Source organism: Thamnophis elegans, chromosome Z, assembly GCF_009769535.1.
Source record: "Thamnophis elegans isolate rThaEle1 chromosome Z, rThaEle1.pri, whole genome shotgun sequence".
Taxonomy (NCBI): Eukaryota; Metazoa; Chordata; class Lepidosauria; order Squamata; family Colubridae; genus Thamnophis; species Thamnophis elegans.
In genome coordinates this window covers 118,624,581-118,652,105 of record NC_045558.1, presented here as the reverse complement: position 1 = coordinate 118,652,105, position 27,525 = coordinate 118,624,581, and positions in this window count along the sequence as shown.

Genomic DNA, 27,525 nt, shown 5'->3' with positions numbered 1-27,525 from the left:
TGTGAAATGAAACTCCCTCTCCATCCATTAAAATTGGAAAACAACATGCAGGGCAGAAATATGAATTTATTCAATGCTGCCCTGTTACCAAGCTCACATCTGCTACTGAAATAGTTTTTCTAATGACCAGTTTAGACAAACCATTACAAGCACTGAGGTTTTTCCTGATTTCTGGAGTCAATCAATCAATCAGAATAGAGCTGCAAGGGACCTTGGAGGTCTTCTAGTTCAATCTCCTGCTCAAGGAGGAGACCCTATACCAGTGATGGCTAACCTTTTTGCCATTGTGTGCCAAAAACGGGGGGAGTGCAGGTGGGTCGTGCGCGGGCATGCCCACACTCATAATTCTAATGTGTGTGGGGAAAAAACCCGCACATGTGCACATGACACCTCCTCCCGTGCCTCCACACGTGGCCTCCACCATCCCCCTGCTTTTTGTCCGTGATGGACCCGTTTTTCGGCAACAGACTTCCGGATTGCCCATAGGGCCGTTTTCAGCCCTCCAGAGGCTTTAGGAGGCTTCTCTGAAGCCTCTAGGGCCAGGATAGTGAGCCTATGGAACACGTGCCACTGGTAGCAAGTGGAGCCATTTGTCAGGGCACGCGAGGCGTTGCCTTGTCAGCTGGCCAGCGCGCATGCATGTGCTGGCCAGCTGAGTTCAGCCTTTTTTAAAGCCATTTTTTGCCCTCCCCAGGCTCCAGAGGCTTTATAGGAGCCCGGGGAGGGTGAAAAGAGCCTCTCCTGCCCAGAGGCCCTCTGGAGGCTTCAAGAGCTTCCCTGAAGCCTCCGGAGTGCAAAAACCTGGCCCTACGGGCAAACCGGAAGTTCCGGAACAGACTTCTGGTTTGCTCATAGGGCTGGTTTAAGCCCTCCGTGGCCTTCAAGGGCCTTCCGGAGGCTTCTCTGAAGGCTCTGGAGGACGAAAAACAACCCAATGGACAAACAGGAAGTCCATTCCCGAACTTCTGGTTTGCCCATAGGGCTGGTTTTTTGCACTCCGGAGGCTTCAGGGAAGCTCCTGAAGCCTCCGTAGGGCCTCTGGGAGGGACGGGGAAGGCTGTTTTTTACCTCCTCGGGCAGCCTCTGGAACCTGGGGAGGGTGAAAAATCATGCAAAAAATGGGGGGGTCACACCTGTCATGCACACATGTGCGCTGGGGGGGTGTCGCGCATTGCATTATGGGTGCAGCATGCCCGTGCACGACCCCCCCCCCTGCGCTCCCCCTATTTATGGCACGTGAGCCAAAAAAGGTTTGCCATCAGTGCTCTAGGGGGAGAAAAATGGTCCAACGCACAAAGTGGAAGTCCGTTCCCGAAATTCTGGTTTGCGCGTTGGGTTGTTTTTTTGTCCTCCGGGTGAAAAACAGGCAAAAAATGAAGGCCGAAACCACACATGCATGCTGAAGCTGACAGGGCAATGCCTCGCCACAGGTTCGCCATCACGGCTTTATACCATTTCAGGGAAGTGACTATCCAGTCCCTTCTTAAAAACCTCCAGTGATGAAGCATCCACAACTTCTGATGGCAAACTGTTCCATTGGTTAATTGTCTTCACCTTTAGGAAGCTTCCCCTTAATTCTCTCTCTTCTCTCTTTGATTAGTTTCCATCCATTGCTTCTTGCCCTGCCCTCTGGTGCTTTGGGAAATAAATTGATCCCTCCTCTTTGTGACAACCTCTCAAATACTGGAATACTGCTATCATGTCCCCACTAGTCCTTCTCCTCTCTAAATTAGACAAACCCAAATCCCGCAACCGTTCTTCATATGTTTTAATCTCCAGGCCTTTTACTCATCTTAGCTGCTGTTGTTTGCACTTTTTCCAAAGTCTGAAGCTTTTTTGTAGTGTGGTGACCAAAACCGGATGTTGTATTCCAGGTGTGGCCTTACTAAGGCTTTATGAAGTGGTACTAATACTACAAAACAGTGCCTACGGATGATCTCTCCCAGCGGTTTCATGTAGATGTTGAATAGTAGGGGGGATAAGACCGAGCCCTGAGGCACCCCATATGTTAGGGGCCTAGGGGACGATCTCTGCCCCCCCACTAACACCGACTGCGACCTGTCCGAGAGGTAGGAGGAGAACCACCGCAACACGGTGCCTCCCACTCCCACCTCCCACAGTCGTCGCAGAAGGATACCATGGTCGATGGTATCGAAAGCCGCTGAGAGGTCAAGGAGGACCAGGATGGAGGAATGTCGAGTAGAATTAGAATGTCGAGTAGAATTAGACAGAATGATCTGATGTAATAGAAGATGTAATAAGCCTTTTTTTCTTCACAATCTCTTTTTCCTCCACAATCTCTACTTTCTTTATTAATGTATTCATTCAGGCCTTGTGATTGCTATGATCATTATCTTTCTCAGTGCATCAAATGACTGTGCTGCTTCTGTTCATCCCGTTCTTCCCTCAGGCCTGAAGTTTTCCTCAGCTGGTCTGATGAACAGCTGTTTGAAGAAGCCAACTCCAGTTGTTTTGGCCCAGCCATTGCTCCCTTGAGTTTCCTCTTTTGGCAGTACAGATTGTGTAGTAAGTCCTAGCAGAGCCTGGCTGGGCAATTAAACCCAGCCCTGGTTGTGTCTCTTTGAGATCTAATGATTGCCCAACTCTTTTCTAGATCTGTGTGCCATGTACAGGCATATGTCTCTGGCTCCTTTCGCAATACTCCTGACCCATATATGTGCCTCTCTGCCTTTCCCCTACTTGAAGCCCCAGTGCTCATTGCATTTAGCACAACTCCCCTGAAGAACTGCAGCAGAAACAGCTGGTTTTCGGCACTTTTGACTCCAGTCAAGATACTTGTGTTTAACCAAAAGCTTTTGGAGTGGCTCTGTTTTCGTTCTGAAATAGGATCCCGCCAGCTCAGCTCTGACCCCAGCGTGTGGGCTAAAGAAACTGGGGAGGCAAAATGTGGGGCCATGTGTTACCCTCCACCAATCTGTGTGCCCATTCATTTTCGGAGCTGAGCTGAATTGTTCCCCATCCACTCGGTCGGCTGTTTCTTCTTCGCTAGTCATTAATCCTGTCAGAAAATCCACTTCCTGCCCTCATAAAATGCACTCCTTTTATGTCTTCCTCATCTCCAGCCTGAGCATTTTTATGCAGAGCATGTTTGGTTTGCAGTGTGCAAGACTATATTTACTGGCAAAGGCTCCCATTAAGTCTCACGAGGAATGTCATTAGTCAATTTTATAACCAATAAACTGAGGCATTCTTGAAAATAAATGAGGATACTTTGCTTTGAGAGATCTAAAGGAACAACCTATTTCCCTTTCTTGCTTTACCAAGATTTGAGAAAGGGGGCCCTATGGGTGACAGACTGCAACTCCCATCATCCCTGCTTGGTGTTACTAGCTGAAGATGACTAAAACAGGAATCAAAGAATGTCTGTCGAGACTACAGTAGATGGTAAAATGGTGAGATAAGGGAAAAGATTCCTCAACTGAGCATATTGAATTCATCTCCTCTTTGATGGTACCATCCAGTACTCATTCTTTGCCCCCTTTTTCCTAGGCCAATTTATAGGCCAAAGTCCCAATGGCCTCTCTTGGTCTGAACTAGCTTGGTGACAGATGTACGGTCTCCTCACCACTGTTGGGAGTAAAATCCTGCCCATGTCTTACTCCAAGTCAGGAGTGAGATGCTGAAAAAATGAATTGGAGGCAGGCTGCAATTTTAGGTCTCTGTTTATTTGGTAGCCAGAAACATCAGTGACAGCAGCATATTTCTGGGGTGACTGACCAAAAAATAACCTAATGGTACATAGATTTTTATACAGTTCTACAATTGAAATGGTTTGGGTGATTTGTGAAATGTTTCTTGAATATATGTGAGAATGTGTCTTTTAATTTTCAGATAGTTTGAGATGTTATGATGTCCTGTCCTTTGAAGGTGGATAGGAATGTAAAATCTAAGAATCTTTTATATTCCCATAGCCCTATGTGAGGTGTGTATTCTTTGCAACACTAATAACGGTCGATTGAATTTTGTACCCCAGTTCATCAAGAATCTTCTCAACAGCATCCAATAGTTCAAATCTATTTTTCACCTCTATTATATACATAGTGGAGATTTTGGCGACATCAAACTTTTGCTGATATCAATCCTTAAGAGCAAGGACTGATAGGTCCATTGATGTCTGCATAGGTCAGGACATAGTCAATCTGATTATGGTGAAGTCTATTTAGTGAGGTCCGTGTATAAGCAGCCCTTATACTGTTTGAACTATGTATTCATGATCTTAAATCTGTTTTCTTGGCAAAATTGTACCAAATGATCATCTGCATCATTCCTCTCACCTATTCCAAAACAACCAGCCATAGTCACCAAGGCGACTAATAAGCAAGTACTGGAGCACATAACTCCAGACATGTCACTAGTTGGGAAAATCATGAAGTTGTATCTCACTAACTTTGGCCATGTCATGCAGAGGAATTCTCTGGAGAAAGCAATTATGTTTGAAAGAGTTTGCAGTAAAAGGAAACCAAGCCGTCAACAAACACGGCGGCTGGAGACCATCAAAGCTGACATCAGTCAGAGCATAGAAAAACTCAAAGAAATATTGCAAGATTGGAAGATGTGGAGAGACCCGTCCCATAGAATCACCAAAACTCAGACATGACTGAATAATTAACACCATCATCATTAACCCCATGTGTACATTGAATGTTTAGTCAAGTCCACTGCGGAGAGCAAATAGGTAAGTCAACCCTGCAGGCCATCTTCCTATGTAAGGAATGTGCCTTGCTGCCGATCTACAGGCAATCCTTGACTTACAACCAATCATTTAGCAACTGTTTGAAGTTACAATGCATTGAAAAAAATGACTTATGATTGGTCCTTGCACTTACAATCACCGCAGCATCCCATCTCCTAGTCAAACAATCACATTTTGGGTGCTTGGCAGCCAAATGTATTTATAACAATTGCAGCATCCCAGGGTCCCTTCCCAGCGAACTACCGACAAGCAAAGTTGATGTGGAAAGCTGGATTCGCTTAAATGACTGCATGATTCACTTAACAACTGCAGTGATTTACTTAACAACGGTGGCATGAATAGTTGTCAAATTAGGCATTAATAGCTGCCTTGGTTAGCAACAGAAATTCTGCTCCCAATTGTGATATTACGTCGAGGACTAACTGGATTTGTTGACACAGAGGGAGCTCAATTATTGTTATAGAATCAATGGTGAGATTCAATTTTTTTTTACTACTGGTTCTGTGGGTGCGGCTTAGTGGGCGAGGCAGGAAAAGGATACTGTAAAATCCTCATTTCCTCCCGATCAGCTGGGAGCTGGCAGAGAATAGATGGGGGTGGGGCCAGTCAGAGGTGGTATTTACCGGTTCTCTGAACTACTCAAAATTTCCGCTACCAGTTCTCCAGAACTGGTCAGAACCTGCTGAATACCATCTCTGGATAGAACTCTCTCTTAATTCTTTTGCAATCCAGCGGGTTATATTTCATCAGATAAATTAATCTAAAGGAAGGCGCGAGAATCTTTGAAAATCACTAGCAGAATCTTGATTTAATACTAAATCAGTCCTGGCAATTGGGTGAACAGATCTGAAGCATTTAAGTCCTCACAATGACAAGGTCTGGGAATTAATTCCACAGGGAAAATGCCACAGAGATTTCACTATCTAAATGTATCTTAAATGGCTTTTTCTTTAAGGGGTAGGGAACATTTCCAAAATTCTTCAGTTATACTGTGTCATCCACTGGACCTCCCACGGTGAAACAGGCCTCTATAGTTCCTTATTGACTTTCTGCAGGCTGGAGTTACATGGAGGCCCTTTGGGAAATTTCCAGCCCTATTCACAGTGTGTGAAATGAGGCTGCAGGGCTGGGACGTCCCAAAGTTGTATAAGACACTCATCTTTCCCTCTCTAGTTACTTGAAGCAATTTTGTGTTCTTTGGAATATGCAAATAATACTTTCATGGTTCCAATATTATATGTGGATATGATGGAAACTTGGAGAAGTCCTCGTAAACACCCATCTTAATAATATGGCTGGAGGGAACAAAGGCTATTCCGAGTTGTGCTAGCACAATTTTAGCTACGCCAGTGAAGATCCTATCTCCAACCACTCTGTGGAGGAGGCTCAGTCAGAACTTTGATGGTGACATAGCATGGCTGTTCTTAGGAACTGCATCCAGATTTTTCCAATCCCACTCTTGGTTGCTGATATCATTAAATGCAATTACAGAAAATGTGTAAATAATGTAGTTTTGCACATTTGTATCATGGATTCCCTAGAGAGGTTGACAGCACTGTCTGGAAACTCCTGTATCATTTTCCTTTTATTGTGGTCAAACTTCATGGAGAAAATTGTGCTGAAGGGCCAAAGGTTATCCTATGTAGGAAGAGTATGAATCAGGCCTGGTTATTTTCAGGGTGGCCTCGCCAAAATCCTTGTGGAATTCTCAGGAATTTGAGAAACAAGGAAATAGCAATTATGCTTGCTTGAAAAATAGCGAAAGGGTTGTGCTTTGCTCCCCCCCCCCCCCCGCTTTTGGCATTTCCTCCACTTCCATAGAGCTGTAAGGAGCATAAGAGATTGTTAAATTACTATAACAGAACTTTAACAGAATGACAAGGATTGGAAGGGACCTTGGAGGTCTTGTCCAAGCCCCTACTCAAGCGGAAGACCCTATGCTATTTCAGACAAATGGCTGTCCAGTCTCTTCTTAAAAGGGATGGCGCACCCATAACTTTTGAAGGCAAGCTGGTTAATTGTTAATTAACAATTGGTGAATTCTTCTCACCATTAGGAAATTTCTCCTTAGTTCTAGGTTGCTTCTAATCTGAGGTGGGTTGCCAATTCTTCTACTACCAGTTCAGGAACACTCACATGTGCGTGCGCACACACGACACTTCTGCACATGCGCAGAAGTGTCCAGGCAGGTGGGCGAAGCCTCCCACTGGCGCTACTACCAGTTTGCCTGATCTGGGCCGAACTGGGAGCAACCCACCTCTGCTTCTAATGCTTACTAATGTGGCTAGCAAATACCGATGAGTAGAACTATCATATCTGGGTTACAAAAAATGAGATAACCATCAGAGGTTTCAAGGTTTCAAGGTTTATTACACGTATGCCGCCCTATTCCCAGAGGGACTCAGGGCGGCTAACAAACCAAAAGGGAAGGGAATAATACAGAAAAAAAGCAAAAGGCAAATAAACAAAATACGGAAACAATTTAAAAACACTCAACAGCCAAACAGTTCGAGTGGGGATGGGAACTCATCAGCCCCAGGCCTGTCGGAACAGCCAGGTCTTGACGGCTTTGTGGAAAGCCTGAAGGGTGGTGAGGGTCCGGATCTCCATGGGGGGATCGTTCCAGAGGGCCGGAGCAGCCACAGAGAAGGCCCTCCTCCGGGTGGTCAACAATCGGCATTGGCCGGCGGATGGAATTCGGAGGAGGCCTAATCTGTGGGATCTAATGGGTCTTTGGGAGGTAATTGGCAGAAGGCGGTCTCTCAAGTACCCAGGTCCAATACCATGTAGGGCTTTATAAGTGATGACTAGCACCTTGAAGCATACTCGGTTTACCCCCGGTTTACCCCCACTCGGTTTACCCCCATCCAGACCCTAACAGCCTCCAGGCACTGACACATCACGTCAACCGCTTCACTAAGTTGGCACGGGGTGGACAGATACAGCTGTGTATCATCCGCATACTGGTGATATTTTATCCCGTGCCACCGAATGATCTCGCCCAGCGGCTTCATGTAGATGTTAAACAGGAGGGGGGACAGGACCGAACCCTGTGGCACCCCATAATTAAGGGGCCTAGGGGTCGACCTCTGCCCTCCGACCAACACCGACTGCGACCTGTCCGAGAGGTAGGAGAAGAACCACCGAAGAACAGTGCCTCCCACCCCCACCTCTCACAACAGTCGCAGAAGCATACCATGGTCGATGGTATCGAAGGCTGCTGAGAGGTCAAGGAGCACTAGGACGGAGGCATGGCCCCTATCTCTGGCTCTCCAGAGATCATCGGTCAGTGTGACCAAAGCAGTTTCCATGCTGTAGCCAGGCCTGAATCCAGACTGAAAGGAGTCTAGATAATCGGTTTCATCCAAGGACCACCGGAGCTGAGAGGCCACCACTTTCTCAACAATCTTCCCAACAAAGGGGAGGTTGGAGACTGGACGATAGTTATTTAAAATGGCTGGATCCAAAGACGGCCTTTTCAAGACGGGTCTCACCACCGCTGCCTTTAGGGGGGCGGAAAGAACCCCTCCCAGAGGGAGGCGGTAACTATCGCTTGGATCCAGCTCCGTGTCACCTCCCTGCTGTTCGCGACCAGCCGGGAGGGGCACGGGTCCAGTACACACGTGGAGGCACTCACTGCTCCGATGGCCTTGTCCACTTCTTCAGGAGTAACAGACTGAAAGTCAATCCAAAGATGTCGTTCAAGACCTTCCCCTGGTACCTCGGCTGGCTCTACGCAATTGGAGTCCAGGTTTGCCCGAAGCCGAGCAACTTTATCTGCGAGAAATTGGACAAACTCCTCAGCTCTGCCTTGCAAAGGATTGCCCGCATCCCTCCCTTTCAGGAGGGAGCGGGCTATCCTGAACAAGGCGGCTGGGCGTGACTCAGCGGAAGCAATCAGAGCGGCAATGTATGTATTTTTTGAAGTCCGAATTGCCAGAAGGTAGGCTCTGATGCAGGATTTTAACAGTGCTCGGTCTGACTTGGACTTACTGGACCTCTAGCGGCGCTCCAGGCATCTCTTTTGGCGCTTCATCTCCTGGAGTTCCTCAGTAAGCCAAGGAGCCCTCCTGGATCCGCTGCCTCGGATAGGCTGTAAAGGCGCAATCCGGTTGAGAGCCTCTGCCGCCGCTGAGTTCCAAGCAGCGACCAAGGCCTCAGCCGGACTGTGGACGAGAGTATCAGGTATAACACCAAGCGCCGTCTGAAAGCCCAAAGGGTCCATAAGGCTCCTGTGGTGGAACCACCTAATCGGTTCCTCTTCCCTACAGTGGGGGATTGGCCTCCGAAAGTCAAGCCTCAGTAGGAAGTGGTCCGACCATGACAGGGGCAAAGTCTCGATACCCCTCAGACCAAGATGGCTTCTTCAGGAGGGGTCTCACCACCGCTGCCTTTAGGGGGGGGAAGAACCCCTCCCGAAGGGAGGTGGCAACTATCGCCTGGATCCAGCCCCGTGTCACCTCCCTGCTGTTCGCGACCAGCCAGGAGGGGCACAGGTCCAGCACACAGGTGGAGGCACTCACTGCTCCCATGGCCTTGTCCACTTCCTCAGGAGTAACAAGTTGAAAATCAATCCATAGATGCCGCTCAAGACCCACCCCTGGTACCTCGGCTGGCTCTGCGCAATTGGAGTCCAGGTCTGCCCGAAGCCGAGCAACTTTATCCGTGAGAAATTGGACAAATTTCTCAGCTCTACCTCGTAAAGGGTTGCCCGTATCCCTCCCTTTCAGGAGGGAGCGGGTTATCCTGAACAAGGCGGCAAGCAATACAGAAAATTCCCTTCCTTTTCTGCTAGCTAGTGGTCATCCAGTTTTTGGCCGCCCAGAAATGGTAGCCCTATTAGTGACAATTAATCCACTGCAACTAAAGTCACTTTTAGTAATATTTAAATTCTTACTACATCAAGAAGAATTGTCTATGTCAAAAAAACACCACAGATGTTTGGCATCTATGCATGGCTAATACTGAAGATCTGCAAACAACTATTTCCCTGCTTTATTGGATTGAAAGTTTCCTCTAAGCAACCATAATACATCTTGGTTAAAGGTGTGGGATATAAAGTGGATAAGTTAATAAACTAGGCAACTTTAGTTGGCTTTTTATTTCTACATACAGGTAGTCAATTTATGACCACAAGAAAAATTATAAAGATATTAAAAATGTGTTAAATTTGACATGGAGGGTGGGATGTTTGAGGAATTACTTGAAAGCTAAAAGATCCGCAATCAATATTAAAAGGTAATAAAGAGCCAGAAAAAGAGCAAGAAAAATTGCTGAAGGACAAAAAACAGGAGTTGGGAGAGGAACTGGCAAGGAACATAAATGAAAAACAAGAAGTTAACAGCGTAGAGAAAGAAACAAAAAATAAAAACCAGTTAGACAATACGATTGAGATTTACAGAGGCATAGAAAGAGTAGAGAGGAAAAAATGAAAATGGTATCCAAAAAAGAAATTAGTGAAAAATAAAGAGAGAAATAGTGGGAAGCGAAAAAGAAAAATCCTGGGGAGGGTCATTCAAAAAATCTATCGAAAAGTGAGAAAAAAGATCCAGAAGAAAAGAAATAATACGTATAAAAAGAAGAAACAGAGGGGGTAAAAGAAAGAAAGAAACTAGGAACAGGGGATTAGTAAAATAAAATGAAATATGTTAATTATGGTAATGATATATAGCTAATTAAGGTGATTGAACTATACTAATATTATTACTTGTGCAAATTATTAAGTAAAATGTTAATTATACACAATACTGGACTTGAAGATATGTTACTTATAGAAAATAGAGGGAAATGATAAATTTGATTTATTTCAAAAGGGATAAAAATAACATGTTTTATGTATAAAAAAAATTAAAGTTGGAAAATATGGGAAGAAAACAATATGGCTAAAACGGGAAATGGAAATATAATGTAAAATGAATTATGTATATGTGAAAATGTTAAAGGGGGGAAACCGGACAACAGTCTGTTTACAAAAGAATTTTAAATATGTAACAAAAATTTTAAAAGTTTGTTTTTTAAAAAAGAAACCCTATATTCCAATTAAAAAAACACCTTATGACCGCAATTGCTACCAGAATTTCCATTGTTAAGCAAGGCAGTTATTAAGTCAGTTGCACCAAATTTTATGACAGTTTTTTTTACCATGAGCGTCAAACAATTGTGCAGTTATCAAGCAGATCTGGTTTCCCCATTGACTTTGTCAAAAGCTGGCCAAGAAGGTCGCAAATGGCAATCACATGGCCAGCATGCAGGTTGCCAAGTGCCCACATTTTGGTCATGTGACTGTGGTTGCAAGTGTGAAGATCACGTGTAAATTATTATTTTTTCATTGCCATTGTAACTTTAAATGATTGCTAAATGAATGGTTGTAAGTCAAGGACTATTTGCTGTTAGATATTAGTTCTAACTACAGTGATTTCCACCAAGTTCCTCTGTTCCGACAGGAATAGAGGTTTAATCCTATTGGCCGAAGGGTCTGACAGCTCCCTATAAAAGGACTGCTGTCAGACTCAACCTTTGCTGGATTGTTCTCACTTATTGTACTCAATAAAGAGCTGTTGTTATCGTTAAGCCTGTATGTGCCTTTCCTTTACCCAATCTAACACTGACAACGAAGGTGGGATTGGAGGGCAACTAGGCGAACCAAAAAGAGCGTAGCAATCCAGCAAGTACATCCAGCACGGAGCTCAGCATGGCTTTGAGCAGCCATTTTTGAGTGGCAAACTCAAATCGCCCTCTGTACACAAAATGGCTATGCATGCCCCACCGACTCCGTATGACCTAGTCACCAAGCACTGGGTCATGCTATGATTTGACTGCTTCCTCAAGGCAAATGACCTCATGGGCCTTCCTGAAGGCCGCAAGAAGAACATGTTCTTTGGATACTGTGGCCGGGAAGTGTACAAGACAGCAAAAAACCTTTCTGAGCCGACACCGCTTCAAGCAGTAGCCTGGTCTGTGCTGCAGCAGACGCTAAGGACCCACTACAGGCCCAAGCCGTCCAAGCACCTTTGCCGGCATGAGTTTAACATCAGAAACCAGAAAGAGGGTGAGTCGATTAATGAGTATGTTGCGGCACTTCGCAAGGCCACAGCGTACTGCAAATTCTGATACCTGGATGAGCTGATTCTGGACCTCATAATTTGTGGCGCGTGGGACATTACCCTGAAGAGGAGGTTACTCGCTAAATCTAACTGCATTCTGCAGATTGCCTTGGACGAGGCCAGGGCATCCGAATCAACTGCCAAATCTACTGAGACTCTGCAGTGCCAAAGCGTACCACAAGACGTGCAAAAGTGTACAAGCGTACATCACGAGGCTGCAGAGCTTGAGAGCTCAGAAGGCGAGGAAGATGACAGCTGCTGCATGCGCAGTAGCACGCCTAGCCGGCGCGCAAATTCAAATCGTGTCTCCTGCCTTGCGCTAGCTGCAGAGAAGACCATGCCAGATCGGCTTGCCATTTCTGCGACGCAACTTGCCAGCGCTGTGAGCGAAAGGGGCACATCGTCAAGGTGTGCCAGAGTGAATTCCCTGCCACACCTGGCAGCCTAGAAGCGCACCAAGCCACCAACAGAGGCCCAACCCAGGGGCCTGGCAGAAGCCACCACGGTGCTCAGAAGGCAACAATAGAGTCACCTACCACACGTCAATCAGCCAAGTCCACACGAGGCGGCCAAAAAAGCTGAAGGTCACAGTCCTAATCGAGGACTCTCCATGTGAGATAGAGATCGACACCGAATCATCGCTGACCATCATGCCATGGTCTACCCTACCCATCACGATTACCAGGGAAACCGGGTCCCCATCATGGGCCAAGGCACCTTCCAGGTGAAATTCAAGCAGTTCAGCGGGAAACTCCCAGTGCCAGTGGTCAGTGGCAACCTGCAGAGCCTCCTAGGGCTAGATTGGTTCCAAGCCCTGGGCCTAGAAGTGACCAGTATCAATACCTTGAAAGATGACGACGCTGAGGCCATCTTTAAGGAGTTCGAGGACGTCTTCATCACCAGTCTGGGTAAGTATGTGGGGACTCCAATTTCCTTTAGTTTGGACCCCAACATAGCCCCAGTTAGGCTAAAACCCAGGGGAATACCTTTTGCTCTCCGCCCCAAAATTGATAGGGAAATTGACAAGCTTGTGAGCCAGGGAATCCTAGAACCAGTTGATCACGCAAGCTGGGAGACCACTATAGTGACACCTGTCAAATCTGATGGGACTGTCCGCATCCACGTGGACTATAAGTGCACAATAAATAAAGCGCTACACCTTAGTGCCCACCCTGTACCCATTGTACAGCACCTACTCCATTCACTAGGCCAGTAGTGGGATTCAGCCAGTTCGCACCTATTCAGGAGAACCGTTTGTTAACTTTCTAAACAGTTCGGAGAACCGGTTGTTGAAAGAAATCTCCTTTTGTTTTGTCCCATTTTACAGGGCTAATCCTATGAGGAAGGCAGAAAGGAAACATTCTGGTGTTGTTTCTACCCTAATCTTTATTGCCCTGCTTACAGAAACTGCCTCTCCGGTTAACCCTTATTACATTGTAACAGCTAAGGTGAAGTGCCCATCGACTTGAGTGACATTGAGTTGGCCACTCCCACCCATTCACATGACCACTGAGTCCCACCTACCCAACTGGTCATTAGGGCAGAGAACCGGTTGTTAAATTATTTGAATCCCACCACTGCCCTAGGCCCAGGAAAAATCTTCGCAAAATTGGACATGGTGCAAGCATACCAACAATTGCCTGAAGATGGCACTACGGCAGAAGCCCAAACCATTGTGACGTACAGGGGTGCATTCAAATGTCACCCTTGCAATTCGGCATTAGTATCACCCCTGGACTGTCCCAAAGTGTCATGGAATGGCTTTTGCAGGGGATTTCAGGAGTCATCCCCTATTTCGACAACATCTTGATATCAGCTGCAAACGAGGCACAATTTTTAAAATGCATATGAACAGTTTTGGCTCGAATTAGAGACAAAGGCCTCTGTCTCAAAAAAGAGAAATGCCAAATAAATGTGCCAAGGGTTGAATTCCTAGGGTACCTGATCGATGGTTCTGGGATTCACCTGACTACACAAAAAATTAAAGCTATTCAGGACCCCCCCCCCACCTCGCAATCAAACCGAGCTGCAAGCATTCCTTGGGCTCCTTAATTTCTACAGCTTCTTTCTCAAACAGAAAGCCACCATTGCTGAGCTCTTACACCGTCTCCTGGCTAAGAACACGAAGTGGTCCTGGGGCAGAGCCGAGGCTGCCGCATTTGCCGCGGTAAAACGACTCCTATCGGTGGACTCCTTTCTAGTCCAATACAGCCAGACCCTGCCGTTGGTGCTGACCTGTGACACTTCCCCCTTCGGCGTCGGCGCTGTCCTCAGCCACCGCATGCCCAACGGAACTGAAGCCCCTATTGCATTTTACCGCTGAGCGGAACTACAGCCAGTTGGACCATGAGGCTTTGGCTGCAGTGGCCGGAGTAAAGAGGTTCCAGCTTAGCTATATGGCCAGGACTTCGAACTGGTTACAGACCACAAGCCGTTGTTGGGCTTAATGGCTGGGAACCGACCTACCCCAGTGTCACTTTCTCCACAAATGATCAGGTGGACCATCTTCCTAGCTGCCTACTCCTACTGACCAGGCTCCACTTTGGGGCATGCTGACATGTTGAGCTGCTACCCGCTGCCTGAACTTCTTGCTGACCCTACCCCTGAGGTGCCAGTCCTCCTCATTGACTGCCTTGAGACTGGGCCTGTCTCGTCCAGTGACGTTGCCCATCACTCTGCCAAGGACTCCACCATCAAGCAAATTTTGAACTAGATGTTCAAAAGGGGCCGGTTGGGGTTGATTTTAAAATGTATTTTGCCAAACGTGATTAGTTATTGGTTATTAATGGTTGTTTACTGTGGGGGGACCGGGTAGTTGTTCCACCCAAGCGGCGCATTGCAGTATTAGAGACTTTACACGTTGGGCATCCTGGAATTGTCAGGATGAAGTCTTTGGCTAGGAGTTATGTGTGGTGGCCTAACATGGACAGGGAGATAGAAGAGTGGGTGGCTACCTGCCCACCATGCCAGGAGTCCAGACCAGCTCCCCCAGAGGCGCCCGCTAAGGAGTGGGAGAGACCTCATACACCATGGTCTGGGGTGCACATTGACTTTGCACATTGGCTTTGCTGGCCCAGTTCATGGCCAGACATTTCTCGTAGATCCGTCATTAAGGAAGTGTCCTGATAGGCAAGAAGGCCATCCCCGGGAAAGGGGGAGTTCCCGAAGGGAATGAAGTTCTGTTGCAGTATAGCATAGAGGAGAGTGTGGCATCAACCAAACAGGATGACATCACGGGGAGATGGAATGAGGAGATGACATGTCCCACGCTGGCTGCAGAGATCCCAAGCTGGGCGACCCACTGCCGCTGCCGCTGAGCACACCCACGCCGGCTTCAGAGACCCCAGGCCGGGCGTTCCGATGACCACACCCACACCAGCTGTGTTCAAGGGGGGTACAGATGTTTAATTCTATTGGTCAAAGGGTCTGCCAGCTCCCTATAAAAGAGCTGCTGTCAGACTCAACCTTCACTGGATTGTTCTCACAATAAAGAGCTGTTGTTACTGTTAAGCCTGTGTGTGCCTATCCATTACCCAATCTAACACTTGCAGTTCATATCGGTATGAGGAATACGTATATCTACAACAGTAGTGAAATTCAATTTTTTTTACTATTGGTTCTGTGGACGTAGGAGGGGAAGGATACTGCAAAATCCCATTTCCTCCCCATTTGTGGGGGAAGGATACTGCAAAATCTCCATTCCCAGCCCATTCTGGGGCCAGCCAGAGGTGGCATTTGCTGGTTCTTTGAACTACTCAAAATTTTCACTACCGGTTCTCCAGAACCTGTCAGAACCTGCTGAATTTCACCCCTGATCTAAAGACAGATAAGCTGGTATTGTAAACAGACTTTACTTGGTTCTCCTGCTGTTATTCTCACAGCAACCTTGTGGGATAGATTTGATCAGGTTATTGTAAGTCACCCAATAATGCAACCCTAGCCCCTTTCACTCTATCTCTATCTCTGTAGTCTAGTAACTATATATCGGCCCACAATAGAAAGTGCCCTCACATACTGCATTACAATATGGTATGCTGGTTTAACTGCTGCTGGCAGGAAGGCACTGCAGAGTGATCAATTTGGCACAAGAAACCATTGGTTGCCCTCTAACACCACTGGATGACATCGGGAGATCTCGCTGCTTTAGCAGAGTAAGGAAGATACTCAGAGATGATCCACACCCTGGTCAGTGTCTATTCGCACTACTACCATCGGGCAGAAGACATCAAAACATAGCCAGTCAAACAAATAGGTTTTAAAATAGTCTCTATCCTTGGGCGGGCAGACTCTTAAATACAACCACTCCATGCACACGTGGAAACGTATGACTAGTTTTTCTTTTTCTTTCTTTCTTTCCCCTCTTAATTACTCGGACAGGGATTATTCTTTATACTATTTATGTTGTTTATATTTTTGGTCATGGATTGCACCAGTGAGGCTAAAGCCAATTTCATTGTATACATGATGTACAATGACGATAAAGGCTATACTATACTATACTATACTATACTATACTATACTATACTATACTATACTATACTATACTATACTATACTATACTATACTACCCTACCCTACCCTACCCTACCCTACCCTACCCTACCCTACCCTACCCTTCCCTACCCTACCTTACCTTACCTTACCTTACCTTACCTTACCCTACCCTCAGAGGTGGGTTCCTATCACTTCACCCCTATTCGGTAGAACAGGTTCGTCAAATCTACCGAACCGGTTAGAAGAGGTTCCACCAGTGGACCTGGAAAGCAGGCCACACCCACAGAAGAGGTTCCAAACTTTTTTGAAACCCACCACTGCCTACCCTACCCTACCCTACCCTACCATACCATTCCATACCATACCATACCATACCATACCATACCATACCATACCATACCATACCATACCATACCATACCATACCATACTATACTATCTATATTGAGGGGTCCTTGGTGCTCTCTGACCTTGGTTGTTTTCTTGCAGACATTTCATTACCCAAACTAGGTAACACCACCAGTGCATCATGAGCACTGATGATGTTACCTAGTTTGGGTAATGAAATGTCTGCAAGAAAACCACCAAGGTCAGAGAATACCGAGGACCCTTTCATTTCAACCCTGAGCTACAAATATTCTCCTTTATTGGTAATGTCTGCAGTCTAAACTTACACTTCAGGTGTAAGATCTATCTCCCTGGGAAATTTGCAAGTACCCTGTAATCAACAAGTAGTTACTCTGTGGTTCCTCCAATCTACCTCATCTGTTCTCTATTTCTTTGAGTAATTAGGAGTTTTAGCCTCAGCTTGCAGGTTTTCCCAGCTCTCATACACTACAATAACTTTCCAGACGGGCAGGAACTTCTTTCAGTCAATTTTCTCTGCTGTGTATATCTACCTTCAGATTCATGTTTGAGCCTCCCACACAGGCCAGGGCCCAGCACAGGAAATCTGCAGCCTTGGGCCCAGGAGGGGAATAAGCAGTGCCTGTAACGCATTTCCTGCCCTCTACTTAGCTTGCAACCAGTTGATTTAGTGGGGAAACGAAAAACTTATTCCCTCCCCAGCTCAGCTGACAATATCTCAGCTAAAAATCTACTATTTACCCCCGCCCCCAAATCCATTAACTGGTTGTTGAGTTTTTCTGGGAAAGAAATGCATCTCAGAGAGGTGGAAGATTGCTCAAAGCCAGGGGTCTTAAGTATCCTGCAGTCTTATATGATTGCACTAGAGGGGAAAATGGCTTGATTTTTCTCTCTCTCAGAGGCAAACTCAGAAATCAGCAGAATGGGATGTCTGAAGCAAATCTTGCTTCTGGTGGATAATCTTCTCTTCCCACATGGCAATTCAGATATGTTTGTGGCAAAATCTGCCTGCCAGGCTGCTTTGGACACTCACAACTTTAATTCACATGAATTCCTGGAGTTTCTCAGAAGACCCGGCAAGGACCAATTTAAAGGAGATATCAAGGAAGAACCACTGCAGCCAACCCTAAAATAACCAAGCAAATGTCTATGTCATCCAGGTCATGGTTATCCCAAAGGTGTTTTTTCAAGAGGCAATGAGACTTTCATTCTTTCCACAATCCTTCCATTCTCTACCATTCATTCAGAACCGAAGAAGCTTCTCGGATGGGAAGTAAAATGTCTCAAGGGAAAAACAAAGAAGTCCAGTTGCCTCTTGAAAAAATTCCCTTTGGGACCACCAAACAAAAATAGATCTACTTTTAATCCATGTAGAACTTGTATTTATACCCCTCCATTGCAAAAACCGATGACTAATTCTTACTGTCTGCTTTTTTAAGACAAGCATTTTAATTTGCAGTTGGGGTTCATCCAATTTATAGAAAATCCAAATTATATGGACCATAGTTGATAACCTTCATATGTTTTGCTGTCACTACAAGTAGTTTTCGACTTGTGACTACAATTGAACCCAAAATTTCTGTTGCTAAATGAAAAGTTTTGTTAAGTGAGCTTTGCCCATTTTACGACTTTTCTTGCCACAGTTGTTAAGTAAATCACTACAATTGTTAAGTTAGTAACATGGTTGTTAAGTGAATCTGGTTTCCGCATTGACTTTGCTTGTCAGAATGTTGCAAAAGGGGATCACATGACCCTGGGATACTGCAAAAATCATAATTATGAGTCAGATGCCAAGCATCTAAATTTTGATCGCATCACTGTGGGAATGGTGCAATGGTTGTAAATGTGAAAAACGGTTATAAATCTCTTTTCAGTGCCATTGTAACTTTGAATGGTTACTAAATGAACTTGTCTTTGTTTTTCTTCTAAAGAGGGAAGGGTGTAGAGGTGATATTTAGTAGGTTCTGACCAGTTCCAGAGAACTGATAGCAGAAATTTTGAGGAGTTCAGTAAATGCCACCTCTGACTGGCCCTGCCCCCATCTGTTCTCTGCCTCCCGAGTCCCAGCTGATCAGGAAGACATGGAGATTTTGCAGTAACCTTCCCCTGCCACGCCCACCAAGACACACCCCACAGAACCGGTAGTAAAAATAATAATAATCCCACCATTGGAAGTGTGCTCTGTTCTTTAGCAGATTACTGATTTTTAAGAAGATCTCTGATTATTTTTTAATTTCAAGAGTTTTGAAAAGGATTTTGTCAAAAACCTTCTGTAACTTATCTATCTGTTGCTCTTTTTCATCACACTTTAAAAGCCTCAAACAGGAGTTCATTCTGCTTGCTGAAGGCCTGTCTTTTTTTTATCGCTTTAACAATACATTGTTAAGTATGTAAAAACAATATTTTTCAACCATGGGAATTTTAATATATGCAGACTTCAACTCGCAGAATTCTTAAAGTTTAAGACCCATCTTAAAGTTGTCAAAGTTGGAAAAACACTGTTTTCCATTATTAACATCTTGCTAAAGCTTGTCATCAACTTCATCAGAATAAACAGGCTGATTATAATTTCCTGGACCTTTTGTGGAACAGGAAAGAATTGAGGTCAAATATAACTTTAAAGTCACTGAAAAAGCAGAGGCCATTGTTTGAGAGAGAAGGGAATTGTCCATAATCTTAAAAGGGCAAAATCACAAAACATTTTAATAATAATTAGTTGTAAATTCTGACGTCGGAAAGTCTCTGTATTCCCTTTTGTCTCACATGTAATTCTAATTAACCTCACTGGCTGACTCTCCTGGGAAGTAGTAATCATTCATATTAATTGGACCTTAAGGCAGGTGTTAATATGTTCGGACCTCTACTTTCTTTTCAACTATCTATCTGTTACATGGAAACTAAAGGCCCCTCAATGGCGTTACATTCTCTACCCTTTTCTTAAGATTGACATGAAGAGAATAGCCCAACAAAGGAAAGATAAATTGATAGCCCCAATTATTCTGTGGATGGAAAAACCTGACAACCTGTGACATGAACAAGAGGTAAATTATGCTTGATTATAGTGAAATGGGATTGTGGCATCTCACTGAAATAGCTGTGTAAAACTATATTGTATAGCTTTAATCATAATCAACAATATGACCGTCTTCTAGTTCAATCCCCTGCTCCAGCAGGAGACCCTATGCCTTTTCAGTCAAGTGGCTGTCCAGTCTCTTCTTAAAAACTTCCATTGATGAAGCACTTACAACTTCTGAAGGATAGCCATTCCACTGAGTAATTGTTCTCATTGTTACGAAGTTTCTTCTTAATTCCAGGTTGCTTCTCTCCTTGATTAGTTTCCATCCATTGTTTCTCATCTTGCCTTCTGGTGCTTCGGAAAATAAATTGTCCTCCTCTTCTTTATGGCAACCCCTGAAATACTGGAATACTGCTATCATGTCCCCACTAGTCCTTCTTTTCTCTAGACTAGCCATGTCCAGTTCCTGAAACTGTTCTTTGTATGTTTTAGTCTCCAGGCCTTAAATTTAGGGGTGAAGTTCAGCAGGTTCTGACAGGTTCTGGAGAACTGGGAGCAGAAATATTGAGTAGTTCAGAGAACCAGCAAATACCACCTCTGGCTGGCGCCAGAGTGGGGAGGGAATGGAGATTTTTCAGTATCCTTCCTCTGCCACGCCCACCAAGCCACGCTCACAGAACTGGTAGAATTTTTTTTTTTTTGAATTTCACCACTGCCTGTATTTATGCTAATTGCTCTTCTCTGGACTTTTTCCAAAATCTCAACATCTTTTTTGTAATGTGGTGACCAATATTGGATGCATTATTCCATGCGTATGTTGTCCCCAAAACTGGGCTCTTGCTTGGTGTCGAAGCAAAGTCTGATAAGTCACCAGACACAAGGTGTGATACAGAATTACACTTTTATTTTGGTACCAAGATATAAGGACCCTGGTTCGAAAGCTCTTGCGCTTGTTATGCTAAATAGCTAAATGTCGTGTCACCTGCTAACCCAGGTCAGTGGTATCTTGCAAAGTGTGCCAGCTATGTGGTTTTGGGGGTTTTTCTTAGAAGCGAGCTATTCTTGTGTCTAATATCCTGGCTAATGATTTTCTAATAGGTAAGGTCCTAACTTCTGTCCCACTACGACTGTGCAGCCTCCCCACCTTCCTATTGCAGAGCAGAATAAAAGAACAAACAATTTTGTCTCAAGGCAGCACCCCCACTCCCCCACAAGCCCCTCCTTCTGCAGAGAAAAATAAAAGCAGTTTTATGTTTTTGTCTGAGGTAGCATCCCCACTACCATCCCCACGACCCCTGCCTCCTTCTGCAGTGAGAGAAGACAAGAAAGAGCAAAATTATTGTTTGTTGTAAGACAAAGAAATGGAGACAAGAGAAAAAGTTTTAACAGAATTCATATTCCTCACACTCCTTTCCATCCATACCTGGGTCCTATCTCCACATATGACACTTCCTCTGATCCCCAGGGCCTCATCGGTACATACATTCCATGATCGTTCAGGTAACTAATGTTTTATATAGTAGTACTAATACTTCACATGATTTTGTTTCCATATCTCCGTTTATACAACCAAAGATTGTATTAGCTTTCGTGGCTGTTGCCACACACTGCTGGCTATATCGTCTATCACCTTTTATCTATTGTCTGTCTGTCTGTCTGTCTGTCTCTATCTGTCTGTCTGTCTGTCTGTCTGTCTGTCTGTCTTCTGTACAGGAGAATTCACACACCTATGTGTGTGTATGTATAGTTTTTATTTGCTTTTCTTTCTTTCTTTCTTTTGATTTATTATCTTTAAGAGAAAACAAAAGACAAAATATTTCACGAACTCTCTGGCTTTCACAGATTCTAAGTTGGCATCTACTTTTTGTGAGAAGCAATAGCCCTCCACAACATACCCAAACTGGTAGGACTTAAACATTCCCATTTCACTTTCTGGGATGCCAGCCAATACATTGGCATGGCCTTTGCTTAGCCCATAGATCCCTGGAACACTAACCTAGGCAACCCAATGTATATGAATTGCCTGGTGTGCAGAAACCACAATGACCCAATTCAAATCCTCATAGATTGATCACCTCATCATGCTATATATAAAGCAGTCTCTTGCTTACCAAAATCACCATCCAAATCCATTTTCTATTCTTCAGACATTGTCTTTCCAAGACAATGGAATCCAACTTTTTCTGGTGGTTCAACGAAATGGTCACATGACCTTAGTTTTACTTTAATAGGAGTCTTCTAATATTTGATAGCCTGTCATAGAGAAGAGGGGATCAACCTTTTCTCCAAAGCACTTGAGGGCAGGACAAGTAACAGATGGAAACTTACCAAGGAGAGAAGCAATCTAGAACTAAGGATAACTTTTCTGACAATGAGAATAATTAACCAGTGGAACAGCTTGCCTTCTGAAGTGGTGACTACTCCATCACTGGAGGTTTTAAAGAAGAGATTGGACAGCCATTTCTGAAATAGTACTATAGGGTAAATCAAGATTAGTGATTTTTCTCTGCTGTAGAAAAATCACTAAATCATTTCTGCATAAACGCTCCCCCCCCCCCCCGCTCTTAAAAAAAAACCTTTTTCTGTTCTGTTTATATGTATAGGAGTTTTGGAGAAATTAATTCTCCAAACTTAACTGCTATATTTTTTTTACGGAAAAATTATTTCCAGTGTGATTGTTTTGGGGAAGGTAGGAAGAGAAGATGAGAAGGAAGGAAGGAGAAACAATTCTGAGGAAAAAAGAGGAAGGCTGGAGGACAGATACTTAAGCATACATTGTAAAATGCAGATTTCTGAGTTGTAAAGAAGCTGTGATTTCTCCTCTAAATTGCTTTGAAAATTGTGGATTGGCCACAGATGGAAAAGGTGGCTGTTTGTGTGCTGGCTGAAGGTCTCAGTCCATTTCAAAAGTTCATTTTATCTGCCTCAGAAGGAGTAAGAGGCAAATCTAATCAAGCAGTTCAAAAGACAAGCCTAAACACTGCTCAGGACTTGTATTGGCTCTGGACACGAGAAAGAATGTACTCAAAGGGTGTAATCTTTTTGGAAGCTTCTGATCTCAAGGCAATCAATTCCTACAGCAATTTAGGGACAGGGAAAGGGTGGCATCCCCCACCATTGATCATGCTGGCAATGACTGATAGGTCCTGGAATTCCAACATGTGTATAGGCTATATTTGGCCAATCTGGTTTTGTGCCATGATAGGAAGTTGACCCGGGACTTGTCACAGCTTTAATCTGATTTAGTAGTTCAGGCATTATCCTGTTTATGTACTTTCAATCAACTTAGCCATAATACATATATTTATTTTTCTTCTTCTCAGATAACACCAGAAAATATTACTCTGTCTGTTCCATAATGCTTACGCTTGATTTTTTTTTTTTACAGTAGGAAGGCCAGAAACGCAGTTTAGTTAGGAATAGAGAGGGATTACCATTCTTAATTGATTTTCATTGCTTTAATGTTAGATTGATTCAATTTATTGGAATTTTTCTTGGAATCTGAAATACTTAGATAATGTCTTTAGTGGTATATAGATAAATGGTAGATGGTAGATGGTAGATGGTAGAAGGTAGAGTAGATAGATAGATAGATAGATAGATAGATAGATAGATAGATAGATAGATAGATAGATAGATAGATAGACAGACAGACAGACAGACAGACAGACAGACAGACAGACAATATTAGAAAAGGCAATTGATAAAAGAACTAAACAGTTAACAATTCTCAACTATTGGAAGACAATATAACATATACAGTACAAGTTTAGAATGCATTTCTTTTTGTTATAAGTGGGGTTTTTTTTTTAAAAAACTGTTTTTAACAATTGTGTTTGAATTTTGTTGATTGTCTTTTAAATGTGTATGCCATTTGAAGTCATATGCATGAGATGGGCAGCTATATACTATATAAATGTAATAAATAACTAAATAACAACAGGCTATGGCAGTCTGATAAATCAACATCACCATGCCCATTCAGATTAATAAGTTCAAAAATAATGTTGAGTTAGAGTCAACTAAGAATTTCTAGACTAATAAATTTTTGGGTGAATTTATGGTATTACAGCACAGTCACAGAGCATCTACTGGTACCTAAATATCTAACAGGCCCATAAAGATTAAGGGTTTTGTCAAATACATGCAGAAAAGGCTGCACTTCAATTACACTGTGAGGTTGCACTTTTACTTCTTGAGTTGCAGGAGAGGGAACCCACTGAATGCAGCAGGATTTGACCATAAGTGAACAAGCTGTATAGAACTGAATTCAAGCCTTTAGTAAAATAGTCATTTCACAAAATCTACAGGTTTCATTTTGATTCAACATTCAAAATCTGATACAGAGTTGGAAAGGTTTGAAGTTTTTTTTAAAAGACAACCAAAATCATGAGATGAGGATAACAGTATTTGAAATGCCAACAATTAGCCAAGAGACTATGTCTCAGACGTCTATAAAATTTTGAGTAACATTCCTCAAGGAGGCAGGAATTTTCCTATCCTTACTGGCTCCAGGAGGGCTCTTATGGAAATTGATTGGGTAGCGCATACTCACTCAGACAAACAGAAATTAATCTATGGATGTTGTTTCTACTGTATGCGGTGATGACCTCTGATAAGAAGAGAGATGACTTAAATTTCTATTTGCCAAAGGAGGGACTCTGATTTGCATTCATCCCTGAACAAACAGCAATGTTGGCACAGGGGAAGAATTATTTCCTTGCTTTGTAGTAGTTTGGGTTGCAAAAAGAATGCAGTTTATTTCTTGTTATAAAAAGGAGTAGACAACCTGTGATAGGTTGAGTCATTGTTTCAAAGTTATTTCCTTACCAAAGAAAGAAGGAGATGGCCATGGGACAATGGTAGTGGGAGTGACTTCTGATTTCCTGTTGGCTTTCTCAGTTACTTTCCTTGTAAGAAACTGACAGGGCATATTGGAAATGATGATCACACGACTGAAATCACGTAGCGGTACTGAAGCCACCACCTTTTTGTCAAATTTTAATCCCGCAGATTCAGATTTTGGACGCATTCTTTAAATTAGCCCATTTGAGGTATGCTGATTCAAAAACTGTTGCCCTTGGGGGCACTGTTTAACCCAGTCGAAGATTGCAAACAATCAAACTGACACTAGATTTTTAATAGAATTTAGAGTAGCAAATTAAATTATGAAAAGGGTTTTTCAACCCTGGCAACTTTAAGGTATGTAGACTTCAACAACCAAAATTCTACATGCCGACTGGGGACATCTGAAGCTCATTTACCTTAAAGTTGCTAAGATTGAGAAATACAGATCCGGACAATTAGTTCTACTGTAGAGCTGGTACCAAAAAGAAAGAGAAAGAGAAAGAGAAAGAGAAGGAGAGAGAGAGAGAGATATTAAACATTTCCTCAAAGTTTTCCTGACTGAGTTTCTCCCAGTTGTCATAGGAGTGAGAAATACAGAAGACTGAAGTTGTCCTACTGGAACCTCTCAGTGGTGTTAATATTACATGGTATGCCCCAACACTACTGTTGTTTTCACTGTACTTGTAATTGCTGGGAAAATTCATTCTGATCTGATGGTTTTACCTTCTGAAAGTTCACATTGACATTCTAGATAACTTTATTAGAAAGGATACTGCAGCATTAGTACATAACCTCGTAATGATGAAGATGCAGCTCATCAAACAAGTTTGGCTGATGTGAAAATGTATCAGTCTGTTTTACAAATATATTAGTTACTAGCTGGATATTCGTGCTTTGCTACATGACCATTTTTCACACTTACGACCATAGTAGCATCCCCATGGTCTTGACATCATTGTCATCATCACCAACAAAGTATATCTGTAGAAATGAAGGTTGCTGCTGATGCCATGCCATGATACTCCCTATCCTGTGGTAGGCCTGCCCCTGCACTTTGAATGTTGGCATAAAAATTCCCCCCCTTCACCTCTCTGGATCCAAAAGAAGTCAATTTGAAGCATCCGTTGTACTTCCTGGCAGCAGAAAGACAGTCTTTTCCCTTTAACTGATGTTACAGTAGAAGGAACAAATTCATCTTCACTGAGGTCAGTGCAAGAAGTGAGTTGGGGCTGGGACACTTGCAGGAGAAATTTGGTTCACAATCCATTGGCTTAGTGATGGTCGGTGACTGAAACACATAAGGGAATATTGCTCCTGACGCCTTGAATCCGGAAGCAGTTCCATACGCGGAAGGCAGATACATTTTGGTGAGCTCCCGACGTTTAGTACTGTAAGGAGTCCCAGACCGCTCCTGAGTGAAGGAATGGAACATCTGCCAGTCTGAACTGAGGTAATGGAATGTGAGGCAACTGGCAGTTGGAAAGTTTCAGGTGGGGAGAGGGAATAGAACAGTGTTTCTCAACCTTGGCAACTTGAAGATGTCCGGACTTCAACTCCCAGAATTCCCCAGCCAGCATTCGCTGGCTGGGGAATTCTGGGAGTTGAAGTCCAGACATCTTCAAATTGCCAAGGTTGAGAAACACTAGAATAGAACATCTAACTCCTTAGCATCAGAGAGTGTTAATATATTGTATATGAATATACTGCATATGAAATACTAATGATCTGATCTTCATTTCAAAAAATCTTTTCTTAGCGAGTACCTAGAAACCAAGAGGAACATACATGCCAAATTTCAAGTTTGTAGGCTTTACTGTTCTGGAGATTTTGTGATGAATGAGGGAATTTTGCTTGTGTGTGTGTGTGTGTGTGTAATACACTTTTTATTATTACACAGGTGGCTCTCAGCTTTCAATCACAATTGGAACCAGAATTTCTGTTGGCAAGCAAGATGCTCATTGACATGACACCCAATTTTAAGATTTTTACCATTGATATCAAGTGAATCATGCAGTTATTAATCTGATTTCGCTTGTCAAAAGCCTGTTGAGAAGGTAGCAAATGGTGACCACATGATCCTTGGACACGGCAAGTGTCATATGCACATGCCAGTTACCAAAGGACCAGTTTTTTTGTCATGTGACTATGGGGATACTGTGGCAGTCATAAATTCAAGGACTGGTTGCAAGTCACTTTTTTCAGCGCCATGATAACTTTGAATGGTCACAAATCAAATGGTCATAAGTCAAAGACTATCTGCAATCTTCTTATGTAAGATGTCATATCACTTACAATTTATTATTTATTTATTTATAAAATTTATATGCCGCCCAATCCCGAAGGACTCTGGGCGGCTTACAAAAAAAATGATGGACTTTATTCATTGACCCATTTAGGGTTAATATTGTATTTGTATATTTTCCTCATTACTTACTTTATTATGGGGGTGCTTTTTTATTTTTCAACTTTTGCTGGATTGTGATATTTTGTTTCCTGGAAAACAACGGGAAAAATAAAAAAAATGGGAACATCGAAAAAAGAAAGAGAAGAAAAGAAAGAAAAACAAGAGAAAAATGGAAAAGAGAAAAAACAAGAAGAAAAGAATGGGGGAGAAAAAGTAAAAAATGATAAAGAGAAAAAAATTATATGTAAAGCAATGGGAGAAAAAGAGGGGGATAAAGCAGGGGAACATGGAAAAAAGAAATCTGATCGACCCCACTCAGCCATAGCTCCGTTGTTCCTGGGGAATTCCCAAGAGATTTTCCCCGGAAAATACGATCTCCCCAAAAAAGGCTTCATCAGGGAGGCCCCCAATTGCAAATACCCCATCGCCGTTCCCACCTACTCCCCAGCCCGTGGGAAGGCATCAGTAGCAGAATCTGGACGCGCTCGCATTGGAGAGGTAGGAGCAGGAGGCTGTTCCCGAGTCACCCCCTCCCCAAAACTCCTAGACCCGGGAAGTGAGCGGTGCGTTAGGCTGCATTT